Below are 12973 nucleotides of genomic sequence, written 5' to 3'. Positions count from 1 at the left end.
CTAGTTGACAAATGTAGACACTTCAGTGAGTGACAAATATGATTCAAAGTTGTAACGCAGCTGCCCACAGTGTTGCATGTGGAATCACAGATCAGCTGCCGTTCGGTGGTATGAAATCTGATAAGCAGGGTACACAGCTCCTAGAAAGAGGTATTGGCCAGCAAAACACAGCTTGTTTTGGAACTGCAAATCCTTGGGGCTTCATTTATAAATAATGTGAGATTGCTTTTCTAGTTGGTATCCTGAACAAGCAGATTACTGAATCTATGGCTTCCATCCTATTACCTTGATAACAATACAGGCACAGCGATCTGAAGTTTGCACTTGCTGACAATTGTGTCTCCTAAGTTTCTATATTAAAGGTGAGAGAAGTAGCAAAGACAAACTATTCTATTTTTTAATAGGAACTGTTCTGTTGAAGTCATTCTTAACTACTTCCAAAATTGAGATATTTTTAAGACAATACATGTAGCTAATCCCTTCAAGAATAGATTAGCTCTCTCCGGAATTGTAACATGTATACAAAGAGACACCTAGTGGAAAACCGGGTAAGTACATTTAGTTTGAGACAAAAGGCTAAAGCATCATTTTGATTCAGTAACTTAACATTTATTTAATTTCAATATAGCACTTTTAAACTACTAGAATCATAAACCTAGAGAATTTAAACTTTACAAAAGAATAATTTCTGGTTTTTCCTCAAGAAAGTATTTTTTTTTGTTTTTAACTAAATTGTCTCACTGAATTAAGTTCCAAGAAGTGATGCAGAAATTAGAGCAGATTGGAATTGTCCAACCACTGTACTTCTTTTCCTAAACGTGTGTGCTTAATTTTTTGTTTCCATTTCTTTATAGAATTTGTGTGTGATATTTTCCATTTGTCTATGGGCTATTTAATTAGGTGAAGTCAAAGATGTCTTTCCAGCCAGCTTCCTGTGGTCCACCCACACTCTTCAGGGCACATTCACTTTCTCACACGCTCTTCACCTACACACTGCATTCTCCTTGCCCCAGTTTACAGAAGCACTCTTGCCCCGTACCCTAGATAACTCCCTCTAACTTCAAAACTAAAAATTTGTCATCACAAAATGTAAGGAATCACCTATTTTTTCTCTGTCCCATTGTGTTATGGCAAAAGCATAGATTAGAAATAGTTTTAAACTTAAATATATATGTGCAGTTATAATTTATATGACTTCTCGGGCTCAAGCCCATAGGGTTTGAAATCTGAGAGGGGAACAGGTAGACTAGCAGAAGACTGACTGACATTACAAAGGTCAAACACTCTGAGACCGCCATCCTATAAAGAATCAGGCCCTGGTAAGAGAATGCTGTGTGAAGAAGAAGCATGGGGGTTCCAAGGGTCCAGATGAGTGGATGAAAAAGTGATCTTGGATTGTGGAAGTAGAGCCACCCCAGCAAGATGAACTGCAAAGCCCTTCTCAAGGCCTTTTCAAATGCCTGACATGGACAAAACAAAGTTCTTACTTTGCTATTTTCAGTAAGGAACTTCTTACATCTTCCTTTACATGGCATGGTCAAATATTGAAGCCTTCTCTTGTGACAGCAGGAATAAGCCAAAGATGTTCATTATCATTGTATCAGAAGTTCTATTAAAAATACATAGTATACTGATGTATGCATACCCATTTTTATAGCAGCACAATTCACAATGGCTAAGCTCTGGAAACAGCTTCAATATCAATCAATGCAGAAATGGATAAAGAAAATGTGGTATACATACATAATGAAATTTTATTCAGCCATAAAGAAGGATAAATTCAAGTCATTTGTAGGAAAATCAATGTACATTTAGACCATAACGTTAAGTGAAATAATTCACACACAGAAAGCTAAAGATTGCATGTTTTTTCTCAATGAGAAACCCAATTATACATAAATTAAAGTAAAATAAAGGTAGGCTTATAGGGTAAGGGGACCAAGAGAATGAAAGAAAGGAGATAGTAGAGAAGGAAAGTGTACTGAAAATGATTAAGACATGGTAAATCTTAAGGATATATATATGTGTGTGTAGATAGATAGATATATCAAGTCTCCAAAATAAATGTAAATTTCATGTATTGCAAAAATATGCCAATAAAAATTAAGTTAAAAAGTAAGATTTACAATGATTAAAAGAGAAGAAATTAAGACTGTCAATATTGGGCTGGGGATTTAGCTCAGTGGTTTCACCACCTGCTGCACAAGCGCAAGGACCTGAGTTCAATCCCCAGTACCAAAAAAAAAAAAGAAGACTGTCAATATTTTCAGATGATATTATTTTACATGTGCCAAGAATCTATATATGAATTATTAAAAGTAACGTGGATTAGGAAAGTTATTATATACAAGGCTGGTATGTTAAAAATCAATCACATGTCTTCATATGAGCAACAGTTTGAAAATAAAATTTCCAAGAAAATATATACATACTAACATCATGAATTTCATGTACATTCAAATGAGTCCAAAAATGAGATGTGTAAGACTGGTTTTTTTCCAATACCGGGAATCAAACTCAGGACCTTGTACTTGCCAGGGAGGCATGGCGCCACCGAGCTATATCCCTGGCCCAAGAAATGTAAGGGTTTTTTTGAAGAAATCTATAAAATACTATGAAAAGAAACAAAAGAAGATATGGCTAAATGAAAGGATATATCATGTTCACTAATTGGAAAATATATTCTTTAAATATTATAAAGAGATATTTCTTTGTTGTTAATTATAAAATAAAATGGTCATAATATTATTCTACTTTTTCTTCCAGAACATTCCTTGTTTTTCCTTGCACCTGAAATAAGAAACCTACTTGCAATTAATTTTTATATGGTTTCAAGTAAGAATCATTTCATTTTCTGAATTAATAAATTATCATATTATCATTTATTTAAAATATTGCCATTTCTCTGCTGGTTCTCATCATAAAGGAAAAGCTTGGTAAGCTGGAAAATACCAAACCTAAGAATTTCTGCTCACTAAGACACAACAGTACGGATTGTGTAAGCAAATGGATAAGAGAAAGTATATGCTATACATATAACCACCACAAAGCTATCTTTCCAGGATATATAAATATTCCTTCAAACCAAAACCCAAGGGAAAATGGGAGGAAAAAACTGACATTTCTCAAAAAAAGGATAAGCAATTGATTAGTATATATATGACAAGGCACTTAACCTCATTAACAAGCAGAAAAATGAAAGACAAAACTGTAATAAAAAATATTAAATATTCAAACAGCGAAGTTTTAAAGACACAAGTGTGGGAAAAGATGTAGCACCAATACAAACTCTCAAGCTCTGCAGGTGGGGAACCATTTCAGAAAACTGTCAATGTCTGCCAAAGTTGATCACTTGAGTAGTCTATGACACATAAGCTTTACTATTAGGTATAAATGCATCAGTCAGATATGTATCCAGTGGATGGCAATATTACCAGCAGCATTATTAACACCATCCAAAACATTAAAAAACAACCCAAATACCAAGCAATAAGAGAGTGAAGAAATAAATCATGGTATGGTCATATAATGGATTATGTAGGAAAAAAAAAAAACAAAACTACTAGTATCCACAATGACAAAACAGTGAAAGACAACAGATTCAAAAGAATGTAAACTGTATAATTTTGTCAATATAAAATAGGTAAAACTAGTTCATAGTATTTAAGGAAATATTCTTGGGTCATAAAATTACAAAGGAATGCACACACAAATGGCAGGAAAATGGTTACCTTTGGGAGATGTCAGCAGTTATTTATTGGAAGGGGCACAAGAGGGCACTATTATGTCCAAGCAGTTTTATTTCTTGACTCAAGCAGTAATAGCAAGAGTTTATGCTTTATGATAAATCATAAGCTGGTCAAATTTGTTTTGTGAGATCTTTTGTATGTAAGTTATTCTTCATAATAAAAGATTTCTTAAAAAGAGAGGAGAAATGTTACTAAAAGAGGAAACACAGAAAACCAAAGGATATGAAAAGTTAAAGATAAAAACAAATACCCAGGCAAGCTTACACCAAAAGAAAGCTGTGTTGACAATTTTAATGTCTAAAAATAGAAAATACTGAATCCATGGAGATAGATAGATGAGAGGGAGGGGGGACAGGATGTTACAGATTGTTTTTAAAAAATAGAGTCAGAAAATACAACTTTCATAGACATATAATATGTTGCCTTAAAATATATTAACCAATAATGGCTCATAGAACTGGAGAGAGCTATAAAAACTCAACAATTATAGCATATTTCTCTTAGAAGTCAATAGTTTAAGCAAGCAAAAAATACATATGTGCATGACCCAACTGACACAAATTAGTAATTCAGACTATTGTATGCATAGAACTACATGAAAAACAGAATAACACATTCATTTCCAGACACATGATACAATGTAAAAAAAACTGATGAAGTACTGTACTACAAAGGAAGTCTTGATAAATTCCAGACTTCATTTAACCGCTATTATGTCCTCTGGATATAAAGCAATAATTATAGAAATTATAGAGCTTAGCTTTTAAAAGTCTGTATGTCTGAAAATAAAATCTCACACTACAAAAAATACTTGAATTTAAAAATAAATGAAGGGTTAAAGATATAGCTCAGTCAGAGAGTGCTTGCTTGGAGTGGATGTAGTCCTGGGCTTGAGCTCTAGCATAGAGACAGACAAACAGACAGACAGAAAGATAGACAGACAGATAGGCAATGAAGTGGATAAATTTCCACACAGCAAAACACTCAACAGAATGAAAAGGCAACCTATAGAATGTGAAAAAATTTTGCCAGCTACTCCTCATGGGAGTAATATCTAGAATCTATAAAGAACTCAATAGAATTAGACCCCCAAAATAAAAGAACCAATCAAAAATGGGCAATTAAAGTGAATGTACTTCTCAGAAGAAGTACAAATAGTCAAGAAATGCATGAAAAAAATAATCAACATCTAGCCATTAGATAAATACAAATTATACAAGCAGGAGGTTGGTCTGCATTTGAAAACCTCCATTCTGCTTGAATAAATGCATCTTTAGCTAGTTCCATCAGGCCCTTGCTTCTTCAGTCTTTCCACATGGTCTTTCAACATAGACTCACAATAATGAGTCTCCAGGGAGCTTCTGGGCCATTAGTCTTGGACCTGTACTGCATCCTTCATTCTTCTTGTTCTGAGGCTTCCACCTTCTTGGACTGAATAGTTAACTGGATCCTCTGGCTCTTCAGCATGCAGGTGGCCATTGCACACTACACTTCTGATTGTGTCACAAATCCCCTTTCATATATATTCATATTGAGTCTATTCCTGTAGAGAATTCTAACCAATACAGTAGTGATTACTGTAACTGTCATCATTACCTGGATCATAAAATAATAATTATATATAAATTTATAAACTAATATTTTCTGAACAATTATCAGAGCTTTGGTTTTACTCCATAAAGTCATAAAAAGAAGTACCTTTATAGATATCTGTGAAAAGAATGCTTTTCTTAGTTAAGTGTGGTGCCACATGCCTGTAATCCCAGCACTCACGAGGCTGAAGCAGAAGAATTTCTATGAGATCAAGGCCAGCCTAAGCTACATAGAGAGTTCAAGGCCAGCCTGAACTACATAGCTAGACTTTTTCAAAAAAACAAAGAGTATTTTCCTTGCAAGCTTTATTTAGAATTATGTTTCACCTATTTAAAATAAGAATTAAACCAAAGAAAAGATGGATGTTCCAGACATGAGCTAAAACAGAATAATCGTTTAAAATTACTTTGTAAATAGAAAATCAAAGGAAGGGTGAGAATTACTGATGTATTTGTAAACTTTAGTCTTGCCTAAATCATTAGGGATAAATTTGTGAAGCAAGAATATCCTGATATTCCTTTTAATCTTAAATTTTATATTATAATTATTAAATCTAAATGTTTTTTAATCATTAATAAATTTAGATTCATAAATATCCCATCTTCTAAAGCATTTGATTTACATTTGGACATCTAAACACTCAGTTGCTTTTGAAATAGTCTTAACATAATTGTGGGTCTCTGGTACTTTGATAGTTATAGTATGCTCCTTACCCTAAATGGAGCAGAAAAAAATTAATTCAAAAATAAATAAATTGCTTTACTAAAAAGTTCCCTCCCTGAAAACTTATCATCACCAAGAATCCATTTTCAAGGGAAAACTAGAGGACAAAAAATATAGTTGTTAATTTATCAAATGTATTAGCTTCCCTCTGCATAAATCCTAGCCTAGGGATAAACATACTTAGCCTATGCTAATTTAGTTTATAAATTAAAGTAATAAAGTGGAGCAAATGGTTTTCAAGTTATAAATGTCGCTAAGAGAAAGAACTAGTTTCGAAGACTTTTTAAATACATACCAAAAAAGTAGGAATGTCCTTAGTCCAGTTCTGTTGCCTCTGATCTATACAAGAAAAAGACAACAAAGGGAATTATGAGATCTCTGCCTGGACTCAACTACCCAGGAGGATGTCAGAGTCCTGCTGCATCAACCCAAAACAGGCAACAGCATATAAGTTGATCAGCATGGTCTCTCCCAGAGAATGAGATAGGAAGTTCTATCCCACAGCAAAAGTGTTCTTTCTGATCAGAAGGATTTTGATCACCATTTTATTCATAGTACTCCTAGAACATCTATGAGGGATTAGTTCTAGGAACCCAAGAATTCCAAACTCCACAGATGCTCGAGTTCCTCATATAAAATGGTATCATGTTTCCATATAATATCCTTCAGTATGCTTCAAATCCTAAGTATTGTATCTAACGCAATGTGAATGTTACATGGATAGCTACCATACCATATTATTTAAAGAAAAAAACAAATGCCAAAAAAACACAAAACTATACATGTCCAGCACTTGGGATACAACTTGGGGGAAATATTTTTTGAGGCAAGGCTGGTTGAATTCTCAGAAATGGAACTTATGGATACAAAGGGCCAACTCTGTTGCTGTGGTCTATAGTTTCCTTCTGTGTTTGATAATTAGCAGTTTGGTAGAGTTCAGGCCAGTTGTTGCACACTGAGTTACATCCCAGACCTTTTTTATTTTTAAGTTTTTTCAATTTTTATTTTTATTAGTATATTTGCAGTACATAATGATCACATTCCTCGTGGGGAATTGCTATTTTGAATAGAAACTTATCTATACTCAGGGAACCAGAAGACTATGTCTGCAGCCAACTTTAAAGACAGTAACATTGTAAATATTGCCCTAGAATGCGAGACCTATTTTGATATCAAATATATCTCAATCTTTTTTCTCTCATGCAGCCTGAATAAAAAATATATTAATTTTTTCCCTTGTACAGCCTTTCTTCATTGTTCAAACTTTGAGCCTTATACTTCTTATTTTGTTGGGTTAAATTATGTATAAGGTTGTATAATGTTATGCTTTATCTAAATATTTTCCAAATATAGTAATTTGAAATTATAGTAGTTTAAAAAGGAATGTAAAATAAAGGAGTATTAATGTAAAAGTAAATGAGTGTTAGCCATATTAAATGCTGAGTAATTGTTTTTCTTCATGCTTTTGCCTTTTTATTTGGTGAAACTAATAATACCCCAGCTCTTCCTTTCTCCCAGAACAGGATTGTATGTCATAGCCTTCTACTTTCCAAAGCAGTGAGAGCAGCATTTCACAATGTAGTAATCAGCATTCTTTTTTCTTTGTAATGCTAGGGATTGAACCCGGACCTTCTGCATGCTAGGCAAGTGCTCATCACTGAGCTACATCCATGACCCTTATTATTATATCTTGAGACAAGGTCTCACTATGCTGCCTAAACTGGGATTGAACTTGTGGTCCTCTTATCTCAGCCTTCCAAGTATCTGGGAATAGCGATGTGTACCACCATGCCTGCTAGTAGTAGACTTTGGAGCATATGAAATTAGGTAATTTTTCTTATTTTATTTTTGCCTTTGGGCCTTCCAATCCCAGTGTTGTTTAGTTAAGGTTCAAGTCAAAAACAGTTTAGGAATCTATCAATATAACTTGAGTCACAACCAACAACACAAATTTCTAAGTACACATTCTAGCCAGAAAAAACACCAACATGTCTCCTCACCCTATGGGTCAGAGTTATTTAGGGGGTAAAGATTATACAATAATATTGAAATTTAAAAAGCAATACCATGCAAGTTCAGAACAGGGTGACTAAGGGTGCATATCTGAATGGTATTAGACTCAGGTATACTATGTGTATCATTTTGAGTTTGGAAAGACCTTAAAGAAAATAGGGTGCTACCTTCCACTGATAAAAACCACTTTACTACCTCCAGAAAGCCTCACCTGAGATAACGGATCATGCATTGACCCATGCTCAACTTCATTAACACTCAGTGATTTCAATCACTCATGTCAGAGTGACAGGGCACTTTAAAAGACCCTAGTAATTAGCATGACATCATAGTCTTGTCCAGTGTTCACTTTCTCAGAGAAACAGGGACAAAATCCTGACAAACACTCAAAGAAGGAATTGAACTCTCCTTCACTGTTTACAGAGTTTTTCAAGTGTAACATGATTCTCTTCTGAATTAGCATGTGATGCATCCCTTTAAAAAGAAAAATGTATGCTTTAATCCTTCCAAAAGCATCATTCTCATCCTTCATTTGAATTGTTTTAGGCCAAGTGCAGTAAAGACCACTGCATTGATGATTATGCCTTGAGTATATAAATCATGGCAAGACAGAAGGTGGAAAGAAATGTTTCAACTGTGAAGTCTTTAACAGAACATGTATCATTCATTTTCCTCACTAATCCTCAACAGACTCCTATTATCTTCCAATAATAATAAGAGAAACTGCAGCAGTTAATTTAATCACTGTAATTTCCTAAGAAATAAAGACTGATGTCTCTTGAAAATTATTCCAATTATATCTTTGAACATGAGTTAAAAAATGTTAAAATTACTACTTTCAATAATATATTAACCTCCCCAAGGGTTATTAGTTATTCTTGTAATCTTCCTAAAGCAAAGAATGATATCAGTGCCTAAATTTTTATGCAATAGAAATTCAAATTTGAGACACAATTATTTTCGAAACTTTGCTCAAGTTCAACCCATTTCAGGTTTAATGTAACTCTTTTAAAATACATCTTGCAAAATAGTTTCTCTACTTAAAAACAAAAACAAGACCAAATCCATTTTATTATAACCACTTGAAAATAAGTAGAAGATAGAAGTAGATAAAAACTAATGTAGTGAGAAAGATTCTCACAAAAGAGCAATGATAAAAGAATAACTGACAGGTATTTTCTCTGGTTGCAATTTAATTTCTGCAAGCATTTACTAAATGCTAGATATGTTTTAATTATTTCATTTTCAGAACAACCTGATGACATTTGTTGCTGACTTTATTTCCATCTTTCAGATGCTCCTTGGGATCTGGCTGACATCACCTGCTATGTTCAGCTGCCACTCCAGCGCTCGGGGTGCTGCCTGGGCTGTCCTCGCTTCCTGAAGACACCCTCCCCCATGTCGACAAATCTTTTCTTTTTTTTCAGTACCAGAGATCAAACTCGGGTCCTTGCGCTTGCAAGGCAGGCAGTGGAAACACAGAGCTAAATCTCCAGCCCAGCTCTTTCTGATCATGACCTGGGCAAGGACTTTCCACGGGGGCACACACTTTCCTTTGAGCATAGGTTGGGGAACAGAAAGCAGAGGAGCATCTGGGCTGGTGAGCAGCAGCCCCTGCCTCCTCCTACACTTTTGGGCTTCTTTGGTTGCTTTGGCTTGACTTTGGCCAGGCTTTGACTTGGCTCTCCCTCCCACCCAGCCTTTAATCTGTCAGTCACACCTGTGTGTGTCTAAACCACAACTGCAGAAAGTTTAGTCCCTCTTCTCCACAGCTCTTGGACAGCTTGCAGTGCACCTGGTCACACCTCTGAGCCTCTGAACTTTCTGCAATGGTCCAGCATTTCACCAAATGCTCTTTGTGAACTAGAAGGTGACCCTGCAAGCATTCATACACACTCACTCAGCAGGTTGTTGGCTATAGCCTAGCTTAGCAGGTTATGTTAAAAACTCTTCCATAACATTGTTCAAAATATTTGTTCTGAATCATTAGCTACATAAAGGAGCCAAAATTCAAGACTCTCAAGCTTTGCAGTGTTCTGAGTCTTGATATACTATGAACTCTATGTATATATTGGAGGAGGAGAAAGCAAAGTACAGGGAGAAAGGAAGTAAGAGGGAAAGGAATGGGTAAGCAAGTTCAAAATTGTGCTATTATGAGACTTTGACCAGCCAGAGATCAGCATGAGGACCAGATTACAGGCAGAAGGCGAAAGAAGCTCCCAGAAGACAAGGACAAAAAGAAAGCAGGACAGTGCTGAAAAGAGAAGTCACTTCTCAGTTTTGCTATTTGTTTGTCTGCTTCTCCCTCATACCTCACAACCCCCTTAGCCTACCCTAAAGCTGTAGCACACATTCTAGAATCTCCCAGGGTAGAACTTCTTCTGTGTCAACTTCTGACACCTAAAAAATTCTCCCCCTGTACCGCTTCCTGACCAAAATATGTGTAGCACATAAGATGCTGTCCAAATAAATACCAAATACCAGCATCAGCGCCTTAGGGAAAGTGAGAGAAGCTGAGAAGGCCTCAGTGATGGTGGAGAGGAGGGGTGGACAGGAGATCCTAAATGCGTGTTATATGATGGTGCTCCCTGCTCTTCCTTGTTGGTCCACGGTCATTGCATTTCTAGTTATTTGGCCCTTTGTGCATGGAGCAGGCTTGACTCACCACTCCTCCCACCAGTATAATTTAGGCCCCAAATCATACCCAAACATAACAATTTGTTCACATCATCGAGCAAGATGCATTCAGCAGTCATGCTTACCATGCCCTGACTCTATCATTGGCCCTGCAATCACTACAGCACCTATTTCACTTTAGAAAACTAAGTTGTGTTGATATTTACAAATATATATATATATATATGTGTATATATTTGCATTGGTGTAGACTATAAAACACAAAAGGAATAAAACAAAAATTGACCCTCATCCGCAGATGCCCACTCTTCACCCATCGTATAGTTCCTCATCCATTTTCTTCTGTTCATTTTGAAAATGTGTAACGTAACAAGAGATGTTGTGTATAACACACAGCTTTGTGTCTGCAAGGCCTAAGCTCAGAGATTTGCATGGCTGAAGAGTATAGCTAATATTTGAGCTGCTTGACAAGTCACATTTAGACCCTTTCATCACAGCAGAGCCTTTGACTTTCCACTGGCTTTACCAGGCATGTATGTGGCTTTGGGCAGCAACATAATGAGCAGTAATTCTCTAAAGAGCATTCCTTCCTTATCTCAGTTATTGAGCATGAGGCCCCAGGCTGCAAGGTAATATGAAAGTGCACATGTAGATTTTCAGGCCCCAAAAGCCAGAGTATAAAACCAGAAGTGCTTTTGAGAACATGACCGGTAACATTTTTGAGGCTCAGTGAATGGGACTATCTGAAATATGTCATTCATTGTTTAATATTTCTACATCCTTTGGACAGAGCACAAAGATTATTTGAACTAAAAATTCACTGTTAGTAGGAAAATGTAGGGCTCAGAATTTTCCAGCTCAATTTTATAGAACTGTAAAGTTTTTTCTAAAAATAATTTGAGGACATTTTGCAGAATATATTATAGTGAGCTTTTATATACACACCACATTGACTTAACAATTTCCAAAATTGTTCTCAAAATGTCTTTTTAGAATTAATTGGTATAGAACATCTTAATAATTTAAGCTAAATTTAAGCCAGCAGCTTAACTTTGCCTTTCCAAACATTTCATGAGTTATCATAGTCCATTACACAATCTCAAATCAAAAGGACATTTTTATTCCTTCATAGAAGAAGCACTGTGCCTGGCTAACTCAACTGAAAAACTGACTCACACCCAAAGAAGGCAAAGCAGTGGAGAGCAATCTTCCTTTAAAGAAGGAAGAACAGTAAAGGGTCTCTTCTTTCAAAAGAAAATGAGTAACTCCTACTGTTACAACATCAGTATTACCCATGTACCTGCAGCAGAGCATCAAAGGAAGGAAAGATGCCCATGTTTCTATTTATCCCAGTGCATCACCACAGAGAGGTAATACTGTTATTTCTTTCAAAGAAACACTGGGAATCATTCATGCCTTAAAGAGCTATTGCCAGTTGTTAGCCTCCAAAAACCTCTATTTATCAGCCCTCCAAGAGTGCTTTATTGAGCTGGGAACCTGCTGTACACCCATCAATAGGCAGGGTGGGAGATGAACCCAGGAGAGGCTGCCAGGAGCCTTGGGGAGACAGGCACCTCACACTTGTCGCTTTCACTTTGGACTGCAGGGCATGTTTGCATTCATTGAAAAGCTCTTGCAGCTTTGACAATTGCTTTTCCTTTCGAAGATAATGATGCTCTGCTCTTCTAATTAACTTTTTCAGAACTTAAATTTTGTGCCTGAATAATACACAAAATTCATTAGCTGACTTATTACTTAAAACCTGAAAACCCATTTCTACAGCTGTTAGAATCAATGAAAGCTACCATAGACTTAATATCACCTCACCACCCATTTTCCAAGCTCTCAGAAGTGGTGGAAGGCATTTCTCCCATGGCCCTTTATGATGTTTCATTATTCCCTCCTAGAAGGAAAGAACAAATATTCTTCAGGTTCCTTAAAAATAAAACACAGATGCACCGAGGATTTAGCTCAGTGGTTCCGCCACCTGCCTCGAAAGTGGAAGGACCCGAGTTCGATCCCTGGTACCAAAAAATATAAAATAAAATAAAATAAAAATAAAACACAGATCTAGTCTCTTTATTGGTAATGTCCAAAATACAGGAAATTTTAGGTTAAACATAGAATATTCTTGGGCCAGGGATTTAGCTCAGTGGTTCTGGCACCTGCCACACAAGCGCAAGGTCCAGAGTTCAATCCCCAGTACCACAAAAAAACAAACAAAAACATAGAATATTCTTGTTTATTCAGATTTCTCA

At 35.9% G+C, this 12973-nt stretch overlaps 1 protein-coding gene across 2 annotated transcripts in view; it reads right to left on the bottom strand.

Moving 5' to 3' along the window:
* Ipcef1 (interaction protein for cytohesin exchange factors 1) overlaps positions 1-12973 on the bottom strand; it is a 158122-nt gene that overhangs the window by 106806 nt on the left and 38343 nt on the right. For both annotated transcript variants that reach the window (XM_087193433.1, XM_004856856.4), the window contains one exon: positions 6361-6404. The gene's annotated coding sequence lies outside the window, so the exon portion shown is untranslated. Of the gene's footprint in view, positions 1-6360; positions 6405-12973 lie in introns of those variants that run through there.

The sequence above is a fragment of the Heterocephalus glaber genome, unplaced genomic scaffold (genome assembly GCF_053883595.1).
Source record: "Heterocephalus glaber isolate CG9 unplaced genomic scaffold, H.glaber_assembly_v1.0 deba00001593, whole genome shotgun sequence".
Classification (NCBI taxonomy): Eukaryota; Metazoa; Chordata; class Mammalia; order Rodentia; family Bathyergidae; genus Heterocephalus; species Heterocephalus glaber.
The sequence above is the reverse complement of the archived record's forward strand: the minus strand, read 5'-3'. Positions and strand labels throughout refer to the sequence as shown.